At 33.6% G+C, this 25,902-nt stretch overlaps 1 protein-coding gene across 6 annotated transcripts in view; it reads right to left on the bottom strand.

Annotated features, from left to right (window-relative positions):
* The window catches only part of LOC132698758 (ras-GEF domain-containing family member 1B-like), a 151,901-nt gene that overhangs the window by 27,641 nt on the left and 98,358 nt on the right, over window positions 1-25,902 (bottom strand). The gene's annotated exons all lie outside the window — the stretch shown is intronic.

Below are 25,902 nucleotides of genomic sequence, written 5' to 3'. Positions count from 1 at the left end.
CACTCTCCGATTCATTAAAAAAAAAGATAGTAGCCTAACCTCACTTTTGTTTGTTATTGTGTTTATATTCTCTATTTGCAGTTGAAACTCTATCGAATGGGCGATCAAAAAAGAATGAAAAGAAAAAAAAGACTTGTCCACCACCAAATCGAATCACAGTTGCGAAAAGTGCAGAAGCAAATCAATTCAGTGCAATATCTCCCAATAAAATATGGTCCAATAACTTTAAAAGGTTTTATTATTCCACACCACACACATTAAGTGATCGATGGTCTTAGTTTTGCACTTCCCGTACCCACACTGGATCTCCTCGCATAGGCATATAGGGCCAGAGCCCCGCTTGGGGATCCCCCCGTGTGAGGCGGGGAACTCTCGAAGCCTGGGCGAGAGACCGGGCCGCGGGGGGCTGGAGAGTTGCTCCGGGAATGAGGCAGGCGAGGCTTATGATGGATGGGCCCGCCCTTCCTCGGACCAGGGAGCTGCTTAGACTGACCAGAAGGGAGTGTAGAGCACTAACAGGGGCCTACACAGGACATTGCAGGCTTAGGAGGCATCTTTGCTTGCTAGGCATTGGAGACGACCCGGAGTGTAGGTGGTGCATGGAAGGGGAGGAGACCCCGTATCATCTGCTTGGACGCCCGCGAGGGCGCCCCCCTTTAATACCAATACCAATACCAATACCAATACCCACACTGGATTAACTGTTAAAATAATAATACATGTTATGATGGTTAACTGCGAAAATTAACTTCATCGGCCTCTATTGCTTCATTTATAACGGTGCAGAAGTTTACCAATATTCAAAATCACGGTCTATAATTTCTTGGTGTAGTTTCCATGTGAAAGGGATGATATTTGTGTTTTCTAACGGCGCAATGCGGTAGTTTAGGATGTATCACAACATAAGTTAGCTACTTGAAGGCTGCTGACCTGGGGATTAACTTGAACTTGATGTAAACGGAAACACGGAAGAAAGTGACAAACGTACTGACAGGGAAATTTAAACAACTAGAGGAAGTAGATAACACAGATGAATGGCTGCAAAAAATGTCTGATTCGTTCGGGGACATCGGAAACAAGCATTTGGTCGCAAACGAGGAGAAAAAGAAAAGCTGGATGACCGATAATATTCTACAACTTATGGAAGACAGGCGAAGATAGCGAAAAACAACAACGCGAGGTATAAAAATATTCAAAGAAAAATAAGACGAGAAATAAGAAGTGCAAAAGAAAATTGGCTTGGTGCAAAACGCAGAGAAATAGAGTCGTTAGAACGCGTTTAATATGCACAAGAAAGTCAGAGAAGCAGCCGGAATATACAAAGCTAATACATCTGGGACACTACATGATGAAAACGGCAAACTGATCACCGACGTCAAAGAGAAAGTGAACACTTGGAAAAATTACATAGAAAACCTTTTTACGGACACCAGGCCAGAAAGTCCTCCAGATCTTAACAATGTAGACAGGCTAACAATAACAGTAGACGAGGTCACGAAGGCTGTATCCCAGCTAAAAGACGGCAAGGCGCCCGGTCAGGATGGCACACACTCTGAATTTGTAAAAATGTTTGATGCGGACAGCATTAGACAACTAACAAGAGTATTCAATAACATATATTCTACCGGGGGATATACCGAAGGTGTGGTTAAAATCGACTTTTATACTTTTGCCAAAAAACCGTCATGCAAAGAGGTGTAATGATTACCGGGCCATCAGCCTTATGAGCCACCTCCTCAAACTCTTTCTGAAAATAATACACAGGAGAATTTTTAAAAAATGCGAAGATCAAGTAAGCCGCACATTGTTCGGATTTCGAAACGCGCTAGGTACTACAGAGACTCTAGTTAGTGTTCAGGTTCATTTCTAATGGGGTAGGGACGTCAGTTGCGATGTGTTTGCCTACTTCATCGACTACCAGAAAGCCTTTGATGACGTGCAACACAACAAACTTATTGAAATTCTGAAGGAGATCGGATTGGGCAAACAAGACCCACGAATAACTGCCAACTTGTACTGGCAACAAACCGCATCTGTGCGCATTGAAGGAGAGGAGTCGGATTATACTTTGATAGAAAGAGAGGTCCGTCAGGGCTGTGTGCTGTCGCCTTTACTTTTTAACGTATACTCGGAACGAATTTTTCAGGAGGCTCTGGAAGACACGAACAGTGGGATTAAGATCAACGGCGAGTATATAAACAACATACGATACGCAGATGACACGGTAGTAGCTAATAGCCTAGAGAGTCACCAAGAGATGATGGTTCGGGTGGTCGAGGTCAGTGAAGGATACGGGCTTTCTCTGAACAACCATGTTGGCCAACTCTCTATAAATAACCAGTATATAGAACGAGTTTAAACGTGTGCTTATCTCGGAACCAAGATAAGTGAAACCTGGGATCACTCTCTGGAGATTAAATACAGAACAGAGCCGCATTTCTGAAAATGGCAAAACTATTTAAATGCCATGATCTATCACTGCCAACTAAGATCAGACTATTGAGGTGCTAGGTCTTTCCAGTGCTACTCTACGGGGTGGAATCCTGGACTTTAACTGAGGCTGCATGTATAAGAATCGAGTCATTTGAGATGCGGTTATATAGACGCATTTTAAGAATTCCATGGATCAACAATATAACCAATCTTAGGGTCCTAGAAAGAATGGGTAAAGACAAGACAAGTAATAAAAACACGCAAGCTTGAATATCTGGGACACATAATGAGGAACAGCGAGCGGTATGACTTGTTGCAGCTGATTCTGCAGGGCAAGGTGGAAGGCAGGAGGAGGCCTGGTAGACGAAGGATGATATCGTGGTTGAAGAACTTGCGTACATGGTTCAATACAACAACAGTAGGGCCTTTTTCGTGCAGCAGTTGACAAAGTACGCATAACATTATCCCTTGTGGTGCCTATCCGTTACGGATGTAACGGATAGGCACCACAAGAAGAAGATGCAAACGTTCCAATTTTTTTTCCTCATCGGCAGCATTCCGTTTTATCACTTTCCGTTTTTCATATTCAATACTACCACTAGCATCAAACCACGAAAGAAATTGTCCAGATGGCATATGCCTATTAAGGTACTTCGCCTTGTAAAGTATTACTGCCAACCAAGTATATTTTTCGCCTTACTCAGTATATAAATCATATCAGTTAATTCAGCTTTAGGAAAATCCATATTTAATTTTATTTACTCAGTTGTCAGGTAAAAATTTGACAATGTCACTTTGACTAGCTGTTGTAGCAAATAGTCTTAGAAAGAAGAGTAAACATTAGAAAAGTTAAAATAAATCACAAAATATTAAAAACAGGTATATGACGTACTTAATAAAAGTTGTAGATTTTTGGAAAATCTTTCAGAAAAAATAATATATATGGTGAATTATGGAGATTTTTGAAACCAAATTGCCAAGTGCAAAAATATTGGTTTACAGTTCTCCGCAATAATCTGTCTCGGACTTTAAATTCCAGCGAATTGGAATAAGTTTTACAGAAAATTAAGACAAATCCAAGGTAATACTTAGGGATCACAAATGAAACATTTTTCATAACTAACCTCATTCGAGAAAATCTGCGAGTAGACGTTGCAAATATGTATTTAATTTTACAAAAGAATCGTTTGGATGGAACATTTCAAGAGTTGGCGAATGATTGGTGATTTTTGATTTTCAGTTAATTCAGTGCTTTCCTACCGAGAAACTAAAAAATGTCTATGCGGTCATAGATTGCTTAGGAATTGAAATTCAAAAGCTTGAAAATTTAGTAAAACAGGCCGTAACATGATTTGATTATTAAAAAGACAGCACAATAAAATATTTGCCTAAGCTACACACACCGTCTTCCCAATGTGACTTCGACTATAGTATAATCGGTAGCATATCTTATCGCCTAGTAGGCAATAAAATGCCAGACAGAATGAAATAGATTGTTCATCTTGCTTCTACAGTGGAAGTTCCATTTATACTTCAGAGACGTTGTTGCGCCCTAAATGTCTAATGATCACGATTATATTACTTGGGGGTAAAAAAGACAGAATAAGTTAAGTTGCACCTGGCATTTAGTAATTTAACTAGTATGCCCATACTCAAAGATTGATTCATGTCCATGAAAAAATTTTGATAATTTGTTAAATAAACAATTGTCCGAAAAAACTGTGCACGCAATAAAAATTAAGACAATACCAAAAAAATCGAAAAATTAAAAAATATATCATACCGTGTAAAATATAATTTCCTAAGAGTAAATACATCATATTTAGTTTGTATGTAAGATGAAACATTGGCCAAAAATGATCTTTCGTCTACATTAATATCGTTATATCAAGAGTATTCTCTTTTTCCCAGTATTCTTTAATTATATTTTCTTTATGTGTTTTACAACTGATCCAATTCTTTTTGGCAACCGTCTAGAGAGCTGCCTTCCAAAACAGATACTACTGCAGTATCATCGTGCCTTGTCTCATTTACAATATTTTTATTAAAAAATATGTTGCGCTGAGCCAACACCAATTCTATGGCGCATTAAACATACAATGGTAAGGAGGCAATCTTAAAACTTGACCATTTCAGCAGTTATTTATTTCGTCTGTAGCATACGGCAAGTTTGTTTTGTAATTTTTGACAATTTTTATCAACTCAAATTTTAGTCAATGGATAATTTTTTCTTTTCTTGCTGATGCATTTTGTACACTTTGACTAAGTCTAGAATGATAACGTGCATTATCTATAATACTTAATGACGGCCATTCGTGTGAATCAAATCAAAATCATAATTCTGTCTAAATCAGCATCGCTGCGCAGCCATTCGCAGCCGCAGTCAATTGTCAAGTAGCGAGACATTGTTGGAACGAGTGTAATTTTAACGGGGTCGAGGTGAACGAATGTTTGAGACACGTTGGAATTTGAAACGCGTCCAGAACACACGACGAGATCCATATTTCGATTGCCTCTCCCCCGCCTCTCACATCTTATTGAAAATTGAAAGAAACAGTTGGGAAACGTAATTTCAACGTCATTCGGGGTGTGGGTGGGCATTACTTGACGAACAAAATTACACTCGATGTAACCGAATTTATAAAAATGGACAACTTGGACCTAAATTTTTCTAAAACATCTCTTCTATTGTTTGGCAGAATATTAATGTGAACCACAAACAAAAGCGTATATGTGATGTATGGCCCGTTTTTATACAATTTTGATATAACAATATTACTTCATTATTAGTAAATTCAGGTAGTAAGTTGGTAATTTTATTATGGGTTATTTTTGTTTTAAATCGCACTTTTGCATTGTTTGTTGCAAAAGTCGAAAGGACCTTTGTAAAACTCCAAGCAAATTTAGTAAAAACACCAAGTTTCGTATTTTACAACTTTTCTGTAATTTTTTAAAATTTTCATTTCCTTCGATTTCATTCATTGCCACCACTGCTACAAATAGTAAAGTCTGTTCATAGATATAAGAAAGTGACTAACTGATTCAAATTAAGGAAAGACCCGGGCAAGCTGTAAGAATGAAATATGGCCGAACAGGTCCGTATTTTGTTTAAAATTTAATTATTTGCGGTTTTGTAAGGAAAGATACTAAACAATATTTATTTATTTATGTATGTATTTATGTTTAAATCTAAAATAAAATTACAAATTATTTTTATTACCTAGTTAAACTATTTAAAATTATTCACATAATATATCAATATCACTATCGCTATCATCGCCTGTTCTAATTATTATTTGTTCTATATTATTTGCAATTATTTTCAGCATCGCTCAATTTTTTCATCGCTGAAATGGAATTATTCACAATTTTCCATACAGTTGATGTTGGAATTTTTGTCAATGTTGCCGTTTCTTCTAAAGATGCTTGCTTGCTGGCACCACGTTCAATGAGAGTCAAATAAACAGTGTTTATAACTTCCTTAGTCTCAATAGAATAGTGTTTTCTACATTATGGCGGGAGCATCTCCTGAGATACACTAGACTCGCACATATTTTGCATAATTCGCACACGATTCAGCACACGCTGTATTACACATGAAATGAGAATGATTACTAATAAACTTAAACTAAGTAGTATACCAAAAAAAAAAAATATATTAACACAGGTAGGAATAAAATTATTTTCTATTAAGGACCACAATTTTACCTGATTTGAAATTACGAAACTTTAGGTGATAATCTTGTTGCATTGTATGTTAATGACCACCCGTGGATAATCCTATTCAAAAGGTCACTTTCTTATACCTATGAACAGGCCATAGTAAGTTTATAATTTTATTTTGGGTTATTTTTGTTTTAAATCGCATAGTACTTTCGCATTGTTTGTTGCAAAAATCGAAAGGACCTTTGTAAAACTCCAATCAAATTTAGTAAAAACACCAAGTTTCGTATTTCACAACTTTTCTGTAATTTTTTAAAATTTTCATTTCCTTCGATTTCATTCATGCCACCACTGTTACAAATAGTAATATCTTTATATCAAACTCGGTACGGTTTGCGATGTATGGTCGGTCACAAAACCAAGAGAGAAGGTGCCTCAGTATTTTACCTGATTTCACTTGTATATGCAGACTGGCAAAACCCACCCTTGCCAATGTTCTACTTTTGTCTATTACGCCCCGGTGTCGTACACTCGTCAGAGATAGCTGCAATTACCGGATTACAGTAGTTTCCACAACAAAACAGGGTCGCATTTTTGAAAAACTGCTGCCGAAACGCGATCGGCCGTCTTTTATTATTAGGGATAATGCACGATGATATTATTCTAGACTTAGTGAAAGTATACCAAATGCATCAACAAAAAAAGAAGAAATTATCAATTGGCTGCGCAGTAAGCGGATTAATTACTCAGAAAATAGTCTAAAATATGAGTTGTTACAAATTATCATAACTTACAAAACAAACTTGCCGTTTGTGTCATTAAGCTTTAACATTACCTTCTTATCATTGTATAGTCAATGCAATAAAATTGGCGTGTTCTCGGTGCAAAATATTTTTTAATAAAAATATTGTAGGTGAGGCAAGGCACGATGATACTGCAGTAGTATCCGTTTGGAAGGAAGCTTTCCAGACAGTTATCAAAGAAAATTGTATCCGTTGTATAACACGTACACAAAATATACTGGGAAAAGGAACTTGACATAAAGGCACCACTACTTCTTTTTAATGTAGACGAAGGATTATTTTCTGGTAGTCCCATTTCCAATTTTGGCTCTGATATCTCATCATAAATACAATTAATTTTTATTGCCTGGTCAGAGATTTCGGATAATAGTTTATTTAACAAATTTTAATAATTTTTTCATGTAAATTCACCTATTAAATATTAGCATATAATCAAGGAACACCCTGATCTATTATTAAATGGAAAATACATGAATCCAGCTTAAGAAATGCCAAGTACGACTGATTCTATCTCTTTTACTCCCAAGTAATAAAATCGTGATCGTTAGTAACGTTGGTTGCATTGAACAGATAAGACATTTAGGGACATTTTTAATGCATATTTATTGAAGTAAATAGTAAATTGTAATACAAAAATAAGTTCGATTTGAATAGCTAATATTTTTGTTACGTTTTAATATATATTTTCATAGGTATTTTTACTTTAATAAACAAAATTATAAGGAAGTAATACAAGTATTTTTGCCTAAATAGCTTAAGTGCAAAGAATGGGAGAGATCCAAACTTACTTAATTTAAAAATATTATTTGTAATTTAATTAATATCCATAATCAATAGACATTTTTCTTGAAATTCTCAGTTATACATGGTTTAAATTTTTTTCTTTCAAAATTGAAAATAACAATTAAAATATTTAATACCCAATTAGAAATATTTGTATAATTAAAACAGTAAATTTACAAAATTTGGACAAAAGTTCATGTTAATTTTTCAAAATATCTATTTTATTTACTCACACAAAAAATTGAAACTATTTAAGTAATTAAATGATTGTTTTGTAATTTTAAATAAAAAATATGTAAAATCTTGTTATCATTATCATTTAAATTAATCTATTTAAATTGGTTTTTACTTGTTTGTTGTAATTCTTCCTGGTATGTTATAACCCCAAAATTACTTACTACATATTAGAAAATTATACAAATTCGTTTGATCAATGAAGAAAAAGTACAAAAGTCGCGTTTAAGATTAATTTACGGCATAAGTAAATATGAAAGAGTATCCTATAAATTAAAGGTCACCAAATGGTTAACTACAGAAAATAGATGAACCTCCCCAACTTTTTAGAAAATTGAATTGAGAACTGATGTGCACAAACGGTAGTCCTATCCGCTTCAATTTGTTCTGTTAAAAATAACCTGATGGTCTAATATTAGCATATCTTAAAAAATCTTATTTACAAAATATCCGAGACATATAAACTTGTTACTACTATTTTGTTCTAATTTGCCTACATGAGCAATACCAGTTCCTAAAATAAATAACTTTGGACTTAGTAGTTAATTTAAAACTTTTCTAAATTGTGTTTTTTAAAACCCATTTAAAAAAAATTGTATTGCAAATAATCTATATTATCTTTTTGTGTGATCGTGGAAAAGTCAACTTTAAGGCAGCATGTTCCTCGATCTTTTCCGCACCCGTTTTCTGTTTTAAAGTTTTAATAATTAACAGAACCTAATGACAGAGTCGCAGGCAATAATTCTTTTCGGTATAATTAAGAAAACCGAGAACCAGACCTCGATTAAAGCCTACAACGTGAAACTAATAGCTCGGTCGGCTTGGCGGAAGTGGATCATGCGCTCGAGAGCAACACAAATCACGTGCGAATTTGAATGAACGTTTGCTTTTACCAGGGCGTACAGAAGGTAACACACCTCAAAAATAAATTGCAGAGTTATAACTTAAAATTTTTAAAACTCAAATTACAGCAGATTGTCACAATTAGAGAGAAAATAAAAATAAATTTTAAAGTTTCATTTCACATCAGGTTACTTTTTTTATGGAATTTCCTATATATTTTTTCAAATATTTGGAATTATTAGAACTAGTACGCGAATAAAATGTATTCTTTTTTTATTCACTCTATTAAAAAAATTAACAATAAATTATAACTTACGGCTCTTAGAGGGAAAACTTAGTTAGTTATTACAATTATATTAGTTACAATTATACAAAGATGGCATTAGGAATGCAAAAGTAAGTGGTGCTACGAGTCATCCTTGGTGTTTCTAGGGTATGACTGTAAGACATCGAAAAAAAAATTTTTTGGAAGTATATGGATAAGCCAGAAAATACTGTAAAGTTCTTTACGATGTCGGTTAGTTGTGGTTAGCATGTTGGGTGAATCAATACCACCTCGGGACGTTTATGAGATTTCTCTGAAACATTGCGTTGCTACAGGGATATAGCTGTTTTATGAAATTTTAAACTGGATCAGATAATAACTTCGAACGACAACGGTCAAAAATAAACGCGTGCAAATGGGAGCAGCAGAAAGCAAAAGCTAAAGGAAGCCGAAAGCCTTACTCATAAATTAAGATATTTTCATGTATGGACTTTTTAGGTGAGAACACTAAATAAAAATGTAAGCGAAACTGTTTTAATTTAATAAACCCTTTATTTAAGAGAAGCAAGTTTGTGCAAAAATTGAAATTACCCCTGATTATTTATGAATGCGTCGAGTCCCTTCAAGGACAATAACAATATTGTAATTATAAGTCTAACTTTACCGTAAAATAATTCAAAGTTGTATTTTAATAAATAGTACGTAAAAACTATTCACTATTCAAGACAGGAACTTCTTTCGATATCTTGGCCTGCTAGATAACCTGACCTGTCGCCCTTGGATTTTTTCCTCTAGCGTCACACAAAAAATGAGGGCTATAAATTTTTTGATCATGATGAGATTATAGAAACCCTGAGATATAGTTATAGACACATTTAAGGAAAATACACTTGCTAGGGTTGTACGAAAAACAGTCACCAATGCAATGCAAATGGAGGTCATTTTGGAAATCTGTGTAATTGTGTAATTAGATTTTACATGTAAATTGTTTCTGTGACGATTTTCTTGATAATTAAATTAACGAAAACTTTACTGACTTTTTCTGATATCTGACTTGTGGAGACATCTTCATTTACGTTCATGTTCTATTGAAAATTCAATGCGCTTATTTGTCACTTATGTTCATGTTAAATAAATCAGGGTTTCCTATAATCCTTTAACCATTTAACTTTTGGTGTAGGCATAATAGGAGTTGAGATCCTTTATAGAGAAGCGAATCTGGGACATATTGTCCGCGTTATTCGAATCTCAAACCATTTCAATAAAGTTATTGTAGTCGATCGGGTAGTTTGTTGACGTAACGCGGACGCACGCGCAGTATCGATCGAGCCCCATTCGAATTTCAGGCATTTTTGCGACCGGACGCTAAACGAGGTGCGGAAAAAACACGGGAAATAGCGCGTCGCTACGCGTTCATCAATCATCGTTCCCTCTCGGTCTAAATATATCAAAAACCGCCGTTTGGCCGATTAGGCGCTTCCCATTGAAAGTGGGCGGAAGGCTTCCTCGCGAGGCCTCCGGAAACGCGAGAATGTCATTCGATTGTCGTCTATTCTACGATGCGAATCTAGTAGGATTGTCGCGTTTTGTTATACGGAAATTCGACGTATAGAAAGTTCCTATATTACCCACTTACAATTTTGTAAAGGTTTATTTTTTATAGGGATATTCGACGTATTGGATATTACCACTTTACCACACACAAAATTTTTATATATTCATTATGGTTTTTTTATTTGTCGAAAAACTAAAAATTGTGGCGTTGAGTCGATTAAGAAAAAACCCTGGTAACGTTAAGTTCATCCGGAAGTTAGTATTACCTATCTATTCAGCCTCTTTCAATATTGATCATAGGCCTCCCCAAATAGTCTTCATTCTTCTCGATCCCTTGCTATGTTTATCCATCTCGGACCCGCAATTCCCTTAATGTCATTCCGGATCATTACATCCAATGTTGTGTCCCGCAAATTTCCATTTTTGCATAAATAAATCTCTTTCGACATCTATTGTTTTACTTTTCTCTCTAATCCGTCTCTTTGTGTTTTCTTTTGTTTTGTTTACATTATCTTTTGTAAATGACTATACTCGTGCCCCATATGTGGGTACTGGCAGTACACATTGGTAAAACTCTTGTCTTCAGGTGTTTCTTTAAGATAAAACCCTGCTTTCCAAATACTACCCAGGCAAGTCTGCATCTGCTTTTTATTTCTGCTGTTTGATTTTGATTTTCTTTATCCATTTAGATCTGTTGTCCCAGATATATATATATATATATATATATATATATATATATATATATATATATATATATATATATATATATATATATATATATATAAAATCTTCCACTTGTTCTATTGTATCTTGCCCTATGGTTTTGGTTTTATTATAATTCATTTCGAGTCCTATAGTTTGGGCGTGCATATCCAGTTATTCGATAATTTCCTATTATTAGTATTATTATTATTAGTATTAGTACTATGCCATCAATACATCTTAAGCGGCTTTTTTTGTCAGCCAATATTGATTGCTTTTCCGTCCCAATTTAGATTTTTGAATAAGTCTTCCAATGCAATATTGAAAAGTTTTGCCGATATTGCGCCTAACTCCTCCATTTACTTTAACGGTAGTCGTTGCACTGTTGTATGTGCTTCATATTAGCTCAGAATATCTGTAGTCCATGTTATAAAGGCGTTTTTAGCAGTCCAGTGTTCTATGGTGTGGAAAGCTTTCTCGAGGTCAACAAATGCTAGGAAGTGTGGACGATTATACGAAACCCTTTTCTTTAAATTTGTATCCATCAAATTTCATTGTTAATCTAATCGTTAATATTTTTGTTTGCTTATATTTTTTATAAGGGTGTGAAATTTTTGTGTCTGTTTTATATCCTGTTTTATATAGAAGTATTGTGATAGACTCATCCCCATCGAACTACCAGCCCTAAAATCTGCACTTTCTGATTGTTTTATTTATAAATGACATTTTTCTCGTATATAGGAAAAAAAAAACAGTCTACGTCATGGAAAAAAATCCTTGCTAAAATGCTAATTTTCTTTCCTTTAAAATAAAATATAATTCACAAAACAGGTTATTACACAACAAACTCTCAATAATATTAATATTAAAATATGAACAACTAATAACTATTTTTTAGAGTTTATCACAGTGAGTCTCATTTTTCACGCGGAAGTTAGCATTACCACCTTTAAAACGTACACTTACTCAATATTTTATTAATAGATGTCATACTAACTTTATGCGGAAGTTAGAACGCACCACTACTGGGAAAACTTACTAAATATGTCGTAAAAGAAAAAAAATTGTAATGCTGGCTCCATACGAAGTTAGCGGTGAGACCCCTAACACATACGCTTTCTGCTCTTAAGTTTAAATTCTAAACGACTCATCTTCTGCTGCTCTAATAAATGCAAAAACTCGTTTCTAATTCAACAGTAAGAGAAAATTCAATATTTATATAAACAGATTATTTTTTTGTATCTATAGCACTTACGGAATTGGAGGCTGGCTACCTCTGTTTCTTTGAAAGATTCAGTGGGTTTAATAAATTGCTTTGAGGTAGATTGCAAAAAAATTTCTGGTACTGTTGGGGCTGTGGCTATAAAAAAATGTAATTGAAAATACCACATGGCTTCAAAATCCTAAAAAAATTTCAGAAGTTCTTAGAGACATTTTACTAATTTCGAAATAGAACTGGATTTATAAAAGTTAGGATAAAATTATAAATAGATATGACTTCTGCAAAGTTTTTCCATTTTTAAACACATGTTTACACATAAAAGACAATTTTCTTTTGGAAAAATTTGAAAAACATTTAATTATCGGTCGTTTTTATAATGAATTTTGAAATCTTGAATTACTGATTGGATTCTATATTTTTTTATAATCGACAATAGTATTTTGCCACTGCAACACTTTCATGTTTTAAATTTTATATTTTGTAATTTGCTATGTGGGTATCAATGTGTGGTATCTATGAATAAAAAACTTCTATTACGATTTTTTTTGTTTAATTTGTATTAGAAATAGTTCTGGCTTTATTTAAAATAACATTAATGTGTTCACTTCGATGGATATATATACTATTTGTTTTCTAATTGGACTTCAATAATTCAATAATTAAGGGGGAAATTTTTGGGTTCATATTAAAAAGAAAACAATATGAACATATAACATAACTTATGAGATATAGGGTGATAAGGTTTTCAAGAATAAAATATATTTTTTTAATATCTGTAATACCACTTTAGATATTTTAATGTAATTATTTATTTATTATTTACAATTATTGTTTAGTGTACCATTATTTTGACAGTTTTGTTAGGCATTGATGGTACGCCACTGATTTCTCTTAAAAAAAAAAATCTCACAATCTCCAATTTTCTCTAAAGAAATTTAATTTCTTGATTTTTGTCGATCCGATGTAAAGTAAGTAAAGTCTATCTGCTTTATTAAAACCCTTCAAAAAATTTACCATATTTAGTTAGGAACAGAATCTGTGTTGCAGTAAGAGAATACTTAAATCGCACATTTAATAACCGATGGGTAGTCCAAGCGGACCTCAACCATGGCCCCTTAGGTCCCCAGATTTAAATAGCTCGGATTTTTTCTTATGGGAGCATCTTAAAAGTTTATCGCACCCCGGTTAACACTTTAGAAGAGTCGAAGGGACGTATAAGAGCTTCTTGCGATTTAATACATCTTTTAACTTACAAAAGTCGGGTTAGAGACCTTTTGGGATCGGTAATTTAAATTTGCGCGTTCACCCAGTCTCTCAATCCCGCGTAATCCATGTGACTGACGGCTTGTGCGCAACTGCACAGGAAAAAGAGGAAGTTTTTGACATTGAGATTCAAAAAGACACTTCCGCGTGGTCCGGTGCCAGAAACAGAGCCGACGACATGAGGGCCTGCGGCGTGTCTTGACAGTGGCTCGCTTGCCTTTCGCGTTCGCTTTTTTACTATTTCGCATTCCAAAAGGGTAAAGCCAACCGTGAACCGTTCGACCCTATTGGGACCCTTAACAGATAGATATTTTATTTTTCACAAAAAAAAAACTTCTCGATTTAACCAGAGCAGTGGCGATCTAATTAACCGAAATATTATTTGTTACATTTGCATTCATTTATCACGAAAAGAAAACCGTAAATCGCATTGAGAAAAAATCAATAAATAAAACTTCTTTCACATGATTGGAGAAAAATAATTTTTATTTTAAGAGAAATAGACAGGTGAAATTGCGTACGCCCGCCACTGGTGCATTTTAAAAAAATGTGGTACACTAAATAATACCTCTTGATACATAGTACATGTGTGTTAAATTTCATTAAAATATCTAAAACATTTGTTTATATAAAAATGGACCCAAAAATCGCACCCTTAATTTTTTAGATTCAATTAGAAAACACAAATTTTGAATAGTCATATATGTACCCACTGTTAGATATTTATTATTTTTTAAATTAACTGATTCTGTTGACTTCCTAGATTTGATGATTTAATGAATGCGACCGATGTGCACAAGCTCCCAAACCTAAAGATAAGGTGTGTTCATAGATATATATATATATATATATATATATATATATATATATATATATATATATATATATATATATATATATATATATATATATATATATATATATATATATATATATATATATATATATATATATATATATATATAAGAAAGTGACCAATTGCTTTTGAATGGGATTATCCAAGGGTGGTCATTATCATACAATGCAACAAGATTACTACCTAAAGTTTTAAATTCAGGTAAAATTGTGGTCCGTAATAGAAAATAATTTTATACCTACCTGTGTTTAATATTCTTTGGTTTGGTATACTACTTAGTTTAAGTTTAAGAATCGTGTGCGAATTATGCAAAATATGTGCGAGTCTAGTGTATCTCAGGAGATGCTCCCGCCCAAATATAGAAAACACTATTCTATTGAGACTAAAGAAGTTATAAACAATGTTTATTTGACTCTCATTGAACGTGGTGCCAGCAAGTAAGCAAGTGATAACTCCAATGTCCTCAAATTTATAGAAACCGAAGTTTTTAACATCCCTCCATAAAGTTGGGCAAATTCTGTTAAACATATAGAAAAAGCAAAACAATAATATAGAACAAATAATAATTAGAACAGGTGATGATAGCGATAGTGATACTGATATATTATGTGAATAATTTTAAGTAATTTAAGTAGGTAATAAAACTGATTTGTAACTTTATTCTAGATTTAAACATAAATACATACATAAATAAATAAATATTGTTTAGTATCTTTCCTAACAAACCCCCAAATAATTAAGTTCTAAGCAAAGTAAGGACCTGTTCCTTAATTCGTATCAGTTAATCACTTTCTTATATCTATGAACAGACTTTACCTCGACATAAGTTATGAGTAGCACGGAATGCGATGCTTTGTGAATTTTAACTAATTTCACGAAGAATGTTGGGCGTATATTTGTTGACCATCGCCATATATAAGTTATGTATCTATGGACGTATTTCCATCTCAGGCAATCGACGTTTGGTCGCGCCAATTTCCGAATTAAATTAACCGGCGTCGGCCGGATAGATTCGGAAACGCAAAATGGCGGCTGTCCGTCAAGCGCTGGACCGTAAATCCTACGGGCTGGGCCGCAGGTACTTTTTGATCTATTGTTGGACGATCTGAATTGCGCTTGCTGTTTTGCGTAACTTATTTTTTGTGTTCTTTTGATAGCCTTAGAGGGGCTTTGGTTCCAATTTGAAGTCCTACCGGGAGCCTCGTCCCGTCTCCAATTGCCAAAGGAACTTTCGACGCTTGACACCTCGTTAGCGTCACATCACATCAAAATCGGGTATAAGTAAATTGGAGACAAATTGGACCGTTATTTTGATGCCGCTGCGAAGGGCGTGAAAACAAAGTTATATAAACACATTTCGTATAGCACGAGGTCGCTCCGTATTTGCGGAAAATTGAATCAACAGCCTAGTCATTATCTGATAGAGCTTTTAAGAGTCTCTCGCTTGCTTCTGTGTAAGGCTAAAGTATGGATCAGTTTACTCTTTGTCAATTACATACTTACAATTTTCTTCATATCCAAAGTCTCTGTTTAGAATTATCCATATAGATATGCCCTACAGATAAATGCTGATAATACAGGAGCTTTTGAAGTCACCAAGGAAAAAAATGTTGAGAAGCGTCTCTCAAAATAGGACATACACGGTCGACTCTAATCCCCTTTTTAACCAATAAACAATGTCCACTGACCACTGACAAACCCGAGTTTGCTGAAATCGGTTTAGTTTTTTAGAAAATACTCTCTTACCAATGTTGGTACGCCAATGAGCCTCCATCAAAACTTCTACGGTGCAATACAGAGTATAAAAATCTTATCTTTCCTGAATCTTCCGCTTCAGGCACGCAAACGATTTTTTTTTATAGATATTCGGATTTTAGGTCGGCACGATGATAAATGCGAATTATTATCCCACTAAAAAACCACTCAAAGCAGAATGAAAATTAAAGATTGCAAGTTTTAAGGCTTTGTGAAAATTCGTATCCACACAACATAATGATCTAATTTTTTTAAGACAAAAAAGTCACAGCTAATCCGTAAATAAAACGAGACGACAGTTTCCAGTTTGGATGTGGTTTATTTTAGGCAGCATTTTCTTAAAATATTCTCGAGTTAAGTGTATGGAGATCTCTGTTTTAAAATAATGTTGAGCAACGTCAATAACTGGTTTACCACTAATAGTGTGTTTGTAAATCCCAATAAGACAACGTTTTTAAACCTCAGAAAATATGTTCTAGTCTCATTTTGAAGATAGATAAATTTTTAGGTATTCCGATCGATGAGAATCTTAAATATAAAAATCACAGCGAGTTCTTCATTTCTAAGTTGAACTCGAATATTTACAAGTTGAGGGATTTGCGCACTGAACAGACGGAGTCACAATTATTACAAACATATTATTCTCACATTGAATCTCGTCTACGATACGGAATTGGGGTTGGTCTACATAATCGACAGAAGTGTTTTTGCTGGGGTACCGAGTTCCCATTCTTAGAGAAATTTACTTAATAAACACGCTATTCTGACTTTATCAAGTTTGTTTACAATTGAGCTCGGTATATATGTATTCAAAAATAAAAACACCTTTACTCAAAATAATGATATTCATTCCTTTAACACCAGACAGTAAAACAAAATTCATATACCTGTTGCCAAATTTAAAATTTCGTCTAGATCACCTTGTATACTGGGGTTGCAAGCCTTTAATCGCTTTCCTGATAAAATAAAAAAAAATTGGTATGTACTTGTCATTTTTTTTATTTGACAATTCCTATAAAAATTGTTAATACATTTGCCTATATGAAAAATACAAGTATTATTGTTATTATTATTACATTTAGGAAAATCGTTTCCTTCTAAGTTGCTCGTTACCACTTATTTTTAAACAAAAAGTAAACTTCTGCACCGTTATGAACGAAGCAGAGGCCGTTCCAAAATTTCTGTCTAAAATAATGTTTTTCGATGAAGCTACTTTTCGCAGTAATGGTGCGGTTAATCGTCATAACATGCATTACTATTCAACAGTTAATCAATTCTGGGTACGGGAAGTGCAAAACCAAAACCATTGGTCACTTAATGTTTGGTGTGGAATAAAACATTTTAAAGTTATCGGAGTATTTTTTTTTCGCGAACCACTTAACGGCCCTAGATATTTAAACTTCTAGCAGAATGATTTAATGCAACTTCTTCAACATTGAGATCCAACAAGTGTGGTTTCAGCAAGATAGAGCTCCTCCGCATTGCCATCGAAAAGTTATAGAATTTTTAAATAATCATTACCCACAGAAATGCATCGGTAAAGGTGGATTCATCGGATAGCCCACTCGATCATGTGACTTAACACTATTAGGTTTCTTTCTGTGGGGATATGTCAAAGATCGTGTATATGCGCATCCTCCTACAACACCAGGAATATATGGAAAACAAGATTTGGGACGCGTGCGGGAGAATAACACAGTTTATCCTAAGAAACTTCCAAGAACATTTACGAAAAAGATATTCATTGGGCCATAATAACAATTAAAAATGAGATAAGTTAATCTGTAGTAATAAGAATTTCATATTACTTAAGTTTTACTAATAACTGTCTATTGCTTTATACGGCTTCAACAAAGTTCTGTAGGTAGGGTAAATAATGGAAAAGTTAAAATTAATCGCAAAGAATTAAAAATACTTAATAAAAGTTCTAAGTTTTTGTAAAATCTTTCATAGAAAATAATAATATATATATATTGTGCCATTTAAGAAAATCGAGATTTTCCAATTTAAACCTTGTAGTATCGAATGCAAATTCCGTTGCATATATCTTGGAAAAACAATTAGGTTTAGGTAGGTAGAATTATTATGAAAAAAGTTAAAGAATTTAAAAAAAAAATTCAAAACAGAATTTAAAAATAACGGTGTTCCATTAAAAAAAATGTATGTTTTATTCGGCACGCTTTTTTGATCCACCCTGTCTACTTTAAAATAATTATAAATTGTGTATCCTAACAATATTTACAACGTTTTTATCTGCCATTTTCTCATAACTTTTGGCACCAATAAAACAATGTTCTTTATTCTATCGTTGACTCATCCTGTACAAGGGTATTCCCATATTTTCAATTATTTAGTTTTTCAATTCATCCTGGCGGCTAGCATCTACAATTTTTATTATCTATAATTATTAAATTTAACTTTCTGATTTACTTGTCAAAATAAAATTTCTTGAACGATCTCTTTCGTTTTGAAATATTTATTGCTTTTTTATGTCAAATTAATATTTTTTGTGCAAATAAAGTATTCTGTTCTATTCTATTAATACATGCGTGGTACCCGCGGCGGTGCAATGGTCCGCGACGACTTCAGAGCTACCGTAAACGGGATGCCCGGCGGCGAGCTAGAACTTTTCCGTATTTGAACCGCGGTCGGCCATTTTCCTGTATCGATAAGTATCGAACGGTGCTCCGTCGAACACGCGGAAATTCCGATTTTTCTCCTAAACCGAATGTACCGTAACACCGACCACATAATTATTAAACGCGGAGGAACACGGGAAGAGAGTCGGCAGGTCGCCGTTATAATAGAAACGCCCATTAGGGATGAGAATTTTACGTAAATTCTTGCAAAAAACCAATTAATTTTGTCACATTACCATAAAATGATCAAAGTCAGAAGTGGGATATCAACAGAGAACACCAAATTAGTATATTATTCAACAAGTGTGGTAGGTAAACGGCATTCTAGAATTTACACACTACACTTGCAGGAAATACACAATGGCTTTAACCCATATAGGAAGATAAAGGAGGCGGCTGCAGCATATAATATTAATAAAGAACTTTATTGATAATTTATGTGAAATTTATGTATTTATATAAAATAAACATCGCTTATAAAGGCGCTATGATTGACATTGAAAAGGAACAAATAAAGAATAAGAATGTTAGAAATATAACGGCGATTTATGATATGATATGACAGGGTACGATAATTATTTTATTAAATGGAATTTTGTCTTTGACGCATAGAAGATATTGAGAGAGTTTCGGATAAGGGGTAAATCTGGTTTTGATGTTATATATCTTGCGAACTACTACTACAGAATACACTTCACCACAACCTTCCAAAGACAATGAGTGCGAAAGCAACCCCACACGTGGGGTCTTGCTGTCCTTCCTTACATTCAAAGCATCTTTGATCACATATCAAAAATTCTTAAAAAATATATCGCCACAACCAGATGTACCACAGATTCTATGAGACAGGAATTTTGCATTTTTTGTATGCGTTCACTATCAGCGACAATTTTCAAAGATTTTGTAAGAAAATAATATTTTGAAATATAATTTTTAGTTGATGTAACTAATAAACAGCTCAATATACAATAACGAACAATAGTGATCTTTAAAGCGAATGTAATGTTTTACGAAAACGGTTTTTTGACATTTCTTTAAAAGCCATCCACGATTGAACTTAAAGAAAAAATTAAATCTTTGTTGTTTTGTTTTTCATTCAATTAATTAAATTCGTATTCTAAATTATCGAAAATTATTATATAATCAATTCAATCGCTTAAAATAATTTTAAAAATAAAAGCTATTCACGACTGAACTTTAGGAAAAATGAAATTTTTGTTTTTTCGTTTTTCACTCAAATTTTGCCACTCAATTAATTAAATTCGTATTCTACATTATGGAAAATTATTATACATATAATCAGTACAATCAATGAAACTAATTAAAAAAATAACATTTACAACATTTTACATATTTTTATAACTCTATACTACTTTGTTATAATTAAAATATTAAAATTAACTTAAAATTACATTAAAAAAGAATAAGTTTTAAAGTTGCTCTCCGTTTTCCGTATTATATTTTTCAATGAACGCTACACTACGGTCAGCTACGCCATTTACGGCGGCTAACTGATCGACAACTGGCTTGCATTCCCGAAAACTTTCAACACTGGTTCACTTAATCACAAAATTATATGGTAAATTTAAAAAAGTACAAGGATATCATTTTTATTCGTGAGCAACTTTAAAAAAATAAATTTATAAAAAATCGGCTATTTTGAGGAGCATTAAATTAATATTGTTCGTTTTTATACATCGAGTTGTGCGTTAGTAAAAAAAAACTTATTAATGTTCAAGGTTTCATTTCTTGGAAACCGCTGGTCTGATGAAAATGTTCAAATTAAACCTTTTTTTATAGAGAATTCAATTTCCTTCAAAAACATATTCAGACAAATATTTTTACTTCAATTTTTTGGCTGTTTTGAAGGAATATTATGATGAGGACTAATACAGATTATAAATATTAAGGGTTAAAACTTTTTTTCGTCATTCTGAATGATTTTATCGATATATTCTTCATAAAACAAAATAGTCGATTGTTTTAGCCCAGCCTAGTGTCGCATCTATTTTTTTCATAATCTATGGCCGCAACTTCGGCTGACCACCTCGGATTCGCTGCGTAATCGCGATGAGCCCGTCAAACAGAGTGGTTAACGGGTTAGAAAATGACTGCGTAACCCGATTCCGTATGGTTGAATGTCGCATCCGACCCAGGGTACGCTAACGTTTCGTCGAAATAAAAAAAAAACTGTAGACCGCCGGCTGGTGATTAACAGCAGTCGAGTTAGTTCCGAATGGCAAGTCGCGCTCTCTCTATGTACGCTAGGATAGAGCTTCCGCGAGCCGTTGTCAGCTATTTTATGCGAATGCGTAACGTTTTACCAAGTAAGCAGCAAGCCCTTTGACCCGGAAATCGTCATCAAATTCGAGCGACTGAAATGAAGCATTCAGAATTCATTTTAACACCTAATAATAATCGGGTCTGAATATATTATGAAAAACTTGACAAGGAATCTGTCGTACGAGGTAATTTTTTGCTATTGGCGATTCAAGGTATATGGCAGGTTAGTCTATGGTTGAACCATTCTGAAAAATTGGTCACAAGTTCCCTTTCTAATACACATGAAAATTTAATTTTTTCGAATGGAAATCCTATGAACTATTCTGGAAGCCAATTAAAACCCCTTCAACTGCTATATCGCGTTCATAGAATATAATTCATATCTCATATCATACAGTTTCCGTAAAAATTGGCGAATTTACTTGAAGTAGTCATAAAATTGCCAATCAATTAGATTGAAAATTAAGAAAAAAGCGCGCTCTATCAGTATTACTCGAAGGTGATTTTAATGGAAAAACGAGATCAAGTTTGTTCACATCGGGTGAATCATTTAAGAGTTAAAGCTGTTAATTAAGAAAAATCGCCTCCTGTGACTTAATTTTAATAGATAACTAAAAAAGTGTTAAACAAGAATTATTCGACTACATTTAGTAGGTGTATTTCAGAAAAACACCACCGTCATGCGCATTTGGTGATAACATTTTTTACATCACTTTGCGTTTTTATCTAGTCTGATCTTTAATTTTTATTAGTGTTTTAGTATGATTTACTTTTTAAACGTGACATAACATCTAAGTAATTTGCTTTACAATTTAAGATGCCCTTGGTTAGATATGACCTCTTTTAATATTGTGTAAATCTTGGTTTCAGTTTTGATTTCGCGTGTGAAGTTTTGAATTAAAAATCGGGCATTCCTGCGAGTGGTCGAAGATGCCTCTGGGTATTTTTTCGCAAACATCTGCCGCGACAGGTATGGACAGATTGCGGCAGCTGCAGGTTTCGGACGAGCTGGCGACGCAGCTGCGTCTCAAACATCGCGACCGACCGTTCACTCATTCGAGATTGTCAGGTCAAAAAATTGAAAATTATCAGACACTTACTTTGAAAGTTGCCAGATTCTCCAAAAAATTTACAGAAATACTGTCTTTTTTCATCCTCATCTTGATGATGATGCAATGTTAGGTTAAGTGGTTGGTGAAATAGCTCTTGCAGTTCCTTTTTTTTCCCATCTATCACCGACTTTCTTTCCTTTCAAGATTTTGCGCAAACACTTTCTTTCCCAAGCTTTTAGCACCTTTTGCTCGCTTTTGTCCATTGTCCATGTTTCGTTTCCAAATAATACTATAGATCCCAGGACTGACTTGTAAATTCTTTGTTTTGCACTTTTAGGCATCAATTTGCTTAATACCAAATTCCTAAATTTATATATACATTTGTTTCCTTTCAATAATTGCCTTTGAATTTCTTACTCTAGGTTTAGGTACATTTTACTACATCTTTACAATAATTTTAAGTCACATTTTAGCTGAAGTATGTTAGAGGCGTAGAAGTACTCTTCTTAATTCTTGTTTGCACTAATGCAATATCGTCTGTATATGTCAGACATTAATATCTTTTATCATATGTTAGCCATGTTCTCTTTTCGTTGAATTTCTGTACTACATATTGCAGAACGTAATTAAACAATGCCGAAGAAAATGGATCTCGTTGTTTCAGACTCTCTTACCTCAAAATTCTCAGTTATGTTCGATTATTTACACAACATTTCGCTTCATCGAGTGTTAGTTTGGTAATTCTGACGAGCTTGCTATCTACTCTTATTTCTTTTTTATTCCTAATCTATCCTTTCTAAATCTGCACTTTTTATAACTGTTCTAAAAAAAGAAGAACTGGTAATACTAAAGAAAACAAATTGAACAGGTATTTTATTATGTGCAATTTTCAAATAAATATATAAAAAGTGAAATTTTCTTATAAAATCATTAATAAAGCCCCAACAGATCTAAAATTCTTAAATTTGTATACATACTATCAACACTCATCAATCTTTGTCTATGCGTGCATGTAAGTATCAATATTTAATTTTTAATGTACGTTTGTGATTTATTTATTTTTAAAATATCAACACAGACCACTAAAGTGTGCCCTTCTGAAAGGAATCAACTGGGACACATGATTGATATATTATTATTCAGACTTGCAAACTTCACTTTTGAAATAAAATTCAAGATATAATTAACCAGAACAGTAAGATTTGGATATAGGATAATATACTTCAAAAATGTCTAGCATTAGGATTTTAAAAAAGGCTTAATAAAAATCCAAAAACAAACATTCGGCACAGATAAAATATATATTAATGATAGATATACAGTACAGTTTGATATTTTTTTAAAATGCTAAGATAAGGTGTCGTAATATAAAAAACGCATCACCCTGTACCTAGGTTAGGTACCGAGAAACAATAAAAAACATAATTGAATTGTGAATATTAAATATATATATATATTTTAATATCGGTCAATTTTATGTCAAGTCAATCGTAGTGTCAGAAAAGTGATAGAAACCGGGCTTTTTGAAAAAGTACCATTTCACCAAATGAGGAGAGTCCGACGGTGAATTGTTCCGAACTAGCATCGGCGTGCGCGCAATTTTCCGCGGACAAAGAAAAAACGAACAAACCTTCAAGGTTAATGATGAGCGCGCGACTTAATTAGGGCCGCAAATGACCGTGGCCGATTCACGTTACACCGTGACACGATCACCGTCAGGTTTGTTTTCACATTACTTTGAAGCGTTTCTGGGATGTTTGGAGTGTGCGCATTGGTCTGCATTCAAACCACTACTTTGTTGTTCCCTTATCATTTCCTAATCGTTCACCAACTGTGAATGCGAGGATAATCTTCGATTAATTTCTTGGCACATGCGCGTACTACAACTTCTCTGCGTTTTCAATATATTATTATAAATATTTTCTTTGCGAAGATAAAAAATTAAAGCACAGCTTTGAAGAATATCAAAAATTCCTCAGATACATATCAATATTCAATTTCATAAGAAACTGTCTACGCCGATTTGAAAATTCTTTTACAGGTGGAAATAAAGGATTTTGAATAAGGGATTGTCAATATATCAGTAAACGTAATATACACACAGAGTTAAATACATAGTTATGAACGTGATAGGATTCGTAGTCATACTTTTATTATAGTTTAGCATAATAAATAATGATTCCAGAACCCCACAAGTAACAACTATAGAATACGCCTTCCTGTTTGATTCAATAAACACACAATTCTCAATTTACAAGAGATCTGCGTACCTTTATTTGTTATAAATACATTGCATCTCTTCCTTTCCGTTAAAAACTAAGTCTAACACAATATTTAGGTGTACGTCACACGTTACACTTAGGCAATGTATACGATTCCTTGTTAATTTAAGAAAATAATTTGAACTGTTTCCCTTATAATATTATCGCTAATATGTGTCGTTTGCAGTCTAAAGAGTATTGGTTAGTTGCTATAAAGGAAATAATACTCTGACTATTCTCCGGGTACGCATAACAGACGTTCATAAATATTTGGAGAACCTTCTAAGACTTATAAGAATAATTGAAACCAGCAGCTATTCAATTATTCAATTAATACACCAAGTGTAGATGAACATATGACTTAGACATAATAAAATAAATTGCTATTATAAATCATGATGAACAAAGGGCCCCGATATGGATCCCTAAGGAACTTCGTAATTTATATGTTATTTCTGTTTTTATGTCAATTTTGGCTTAATTATTAACTAAGGTCATAATGCATTCAAATTCGTCTTACGGGCTCTAGACAAAGTAATTACTATTTTGAGTTAGAAAAACACTCCCCCGATTTTCGTAATTTACTTCTAACTATTCCAATTCGAAGGTCATTTAAAGTTTTATACACCCAAAAAATATTTAATCGCACAGATAATGTACCACTCAGACCTATCATCAGTTCGCGATATTCCGCAACCAGCAGCTTAAATAGATTTCTCTTTCAAATCATCCAGCCACATTTTATGATTATGTCGTTGAGACAAGTTCGCTAGTGAAAAGTGCCAACGTGCACTTGACGGAATCGTTACATCGCTACTGCTGGGGGAAGTACAACTTTCACGTCAAAAATGAGTTTTAGAATAAATAGCAAAACAATACAAAGTTAAGAAAGTATTCAGGTTCAAGACGACATTAAGGAGCATAGTTACAACAACAAAGCCAGAGATACTTTTTACAAAACTTCTGGATTGCTCCTGAATCAGCTTTTGCTGAGTCAAAACTAACCAAAAATCTTCGGTCCGTCAAAGACAAAATTCAATTTGAGATGCCAGGAGTTTACACCACTCCATGCATATCCGACAAAGAATACATTGGAGAAACCGGACGAAAAATATCAACTAGGCTCAAAGAACTCGAAAGAGCCTCACGACTAAGACAAATAAACTCATCAGCTGTTGCCGAACACAATCACGAAACCGGACATAACATTTTATTAGATAAAACTAAAATTCTTGCATGTAATCAATACGTCTTAATCTATAAACAATTCAACAATCTTAACCGCGACTCA

Source organism: Cylas formicarius, unplaced genomic scaffold (genome assembly GCF_029955315.1).
Source record: "Cylas formicarius isolate icCylForm1 unplaced genomic scaffold, icCylForm1.1 PGA_scaffold_2__14_contigs__length_35257938, whole genome shotgun sequence".
NCBI lineage: Eukaryota > Metazoa > Arthropoda > Insecta > Coleoptera > Brentidae > Cylas > Cylas formicarius.
This window is presented reverse-complemented; position numbering and strand designations above follow the sequence as displayed.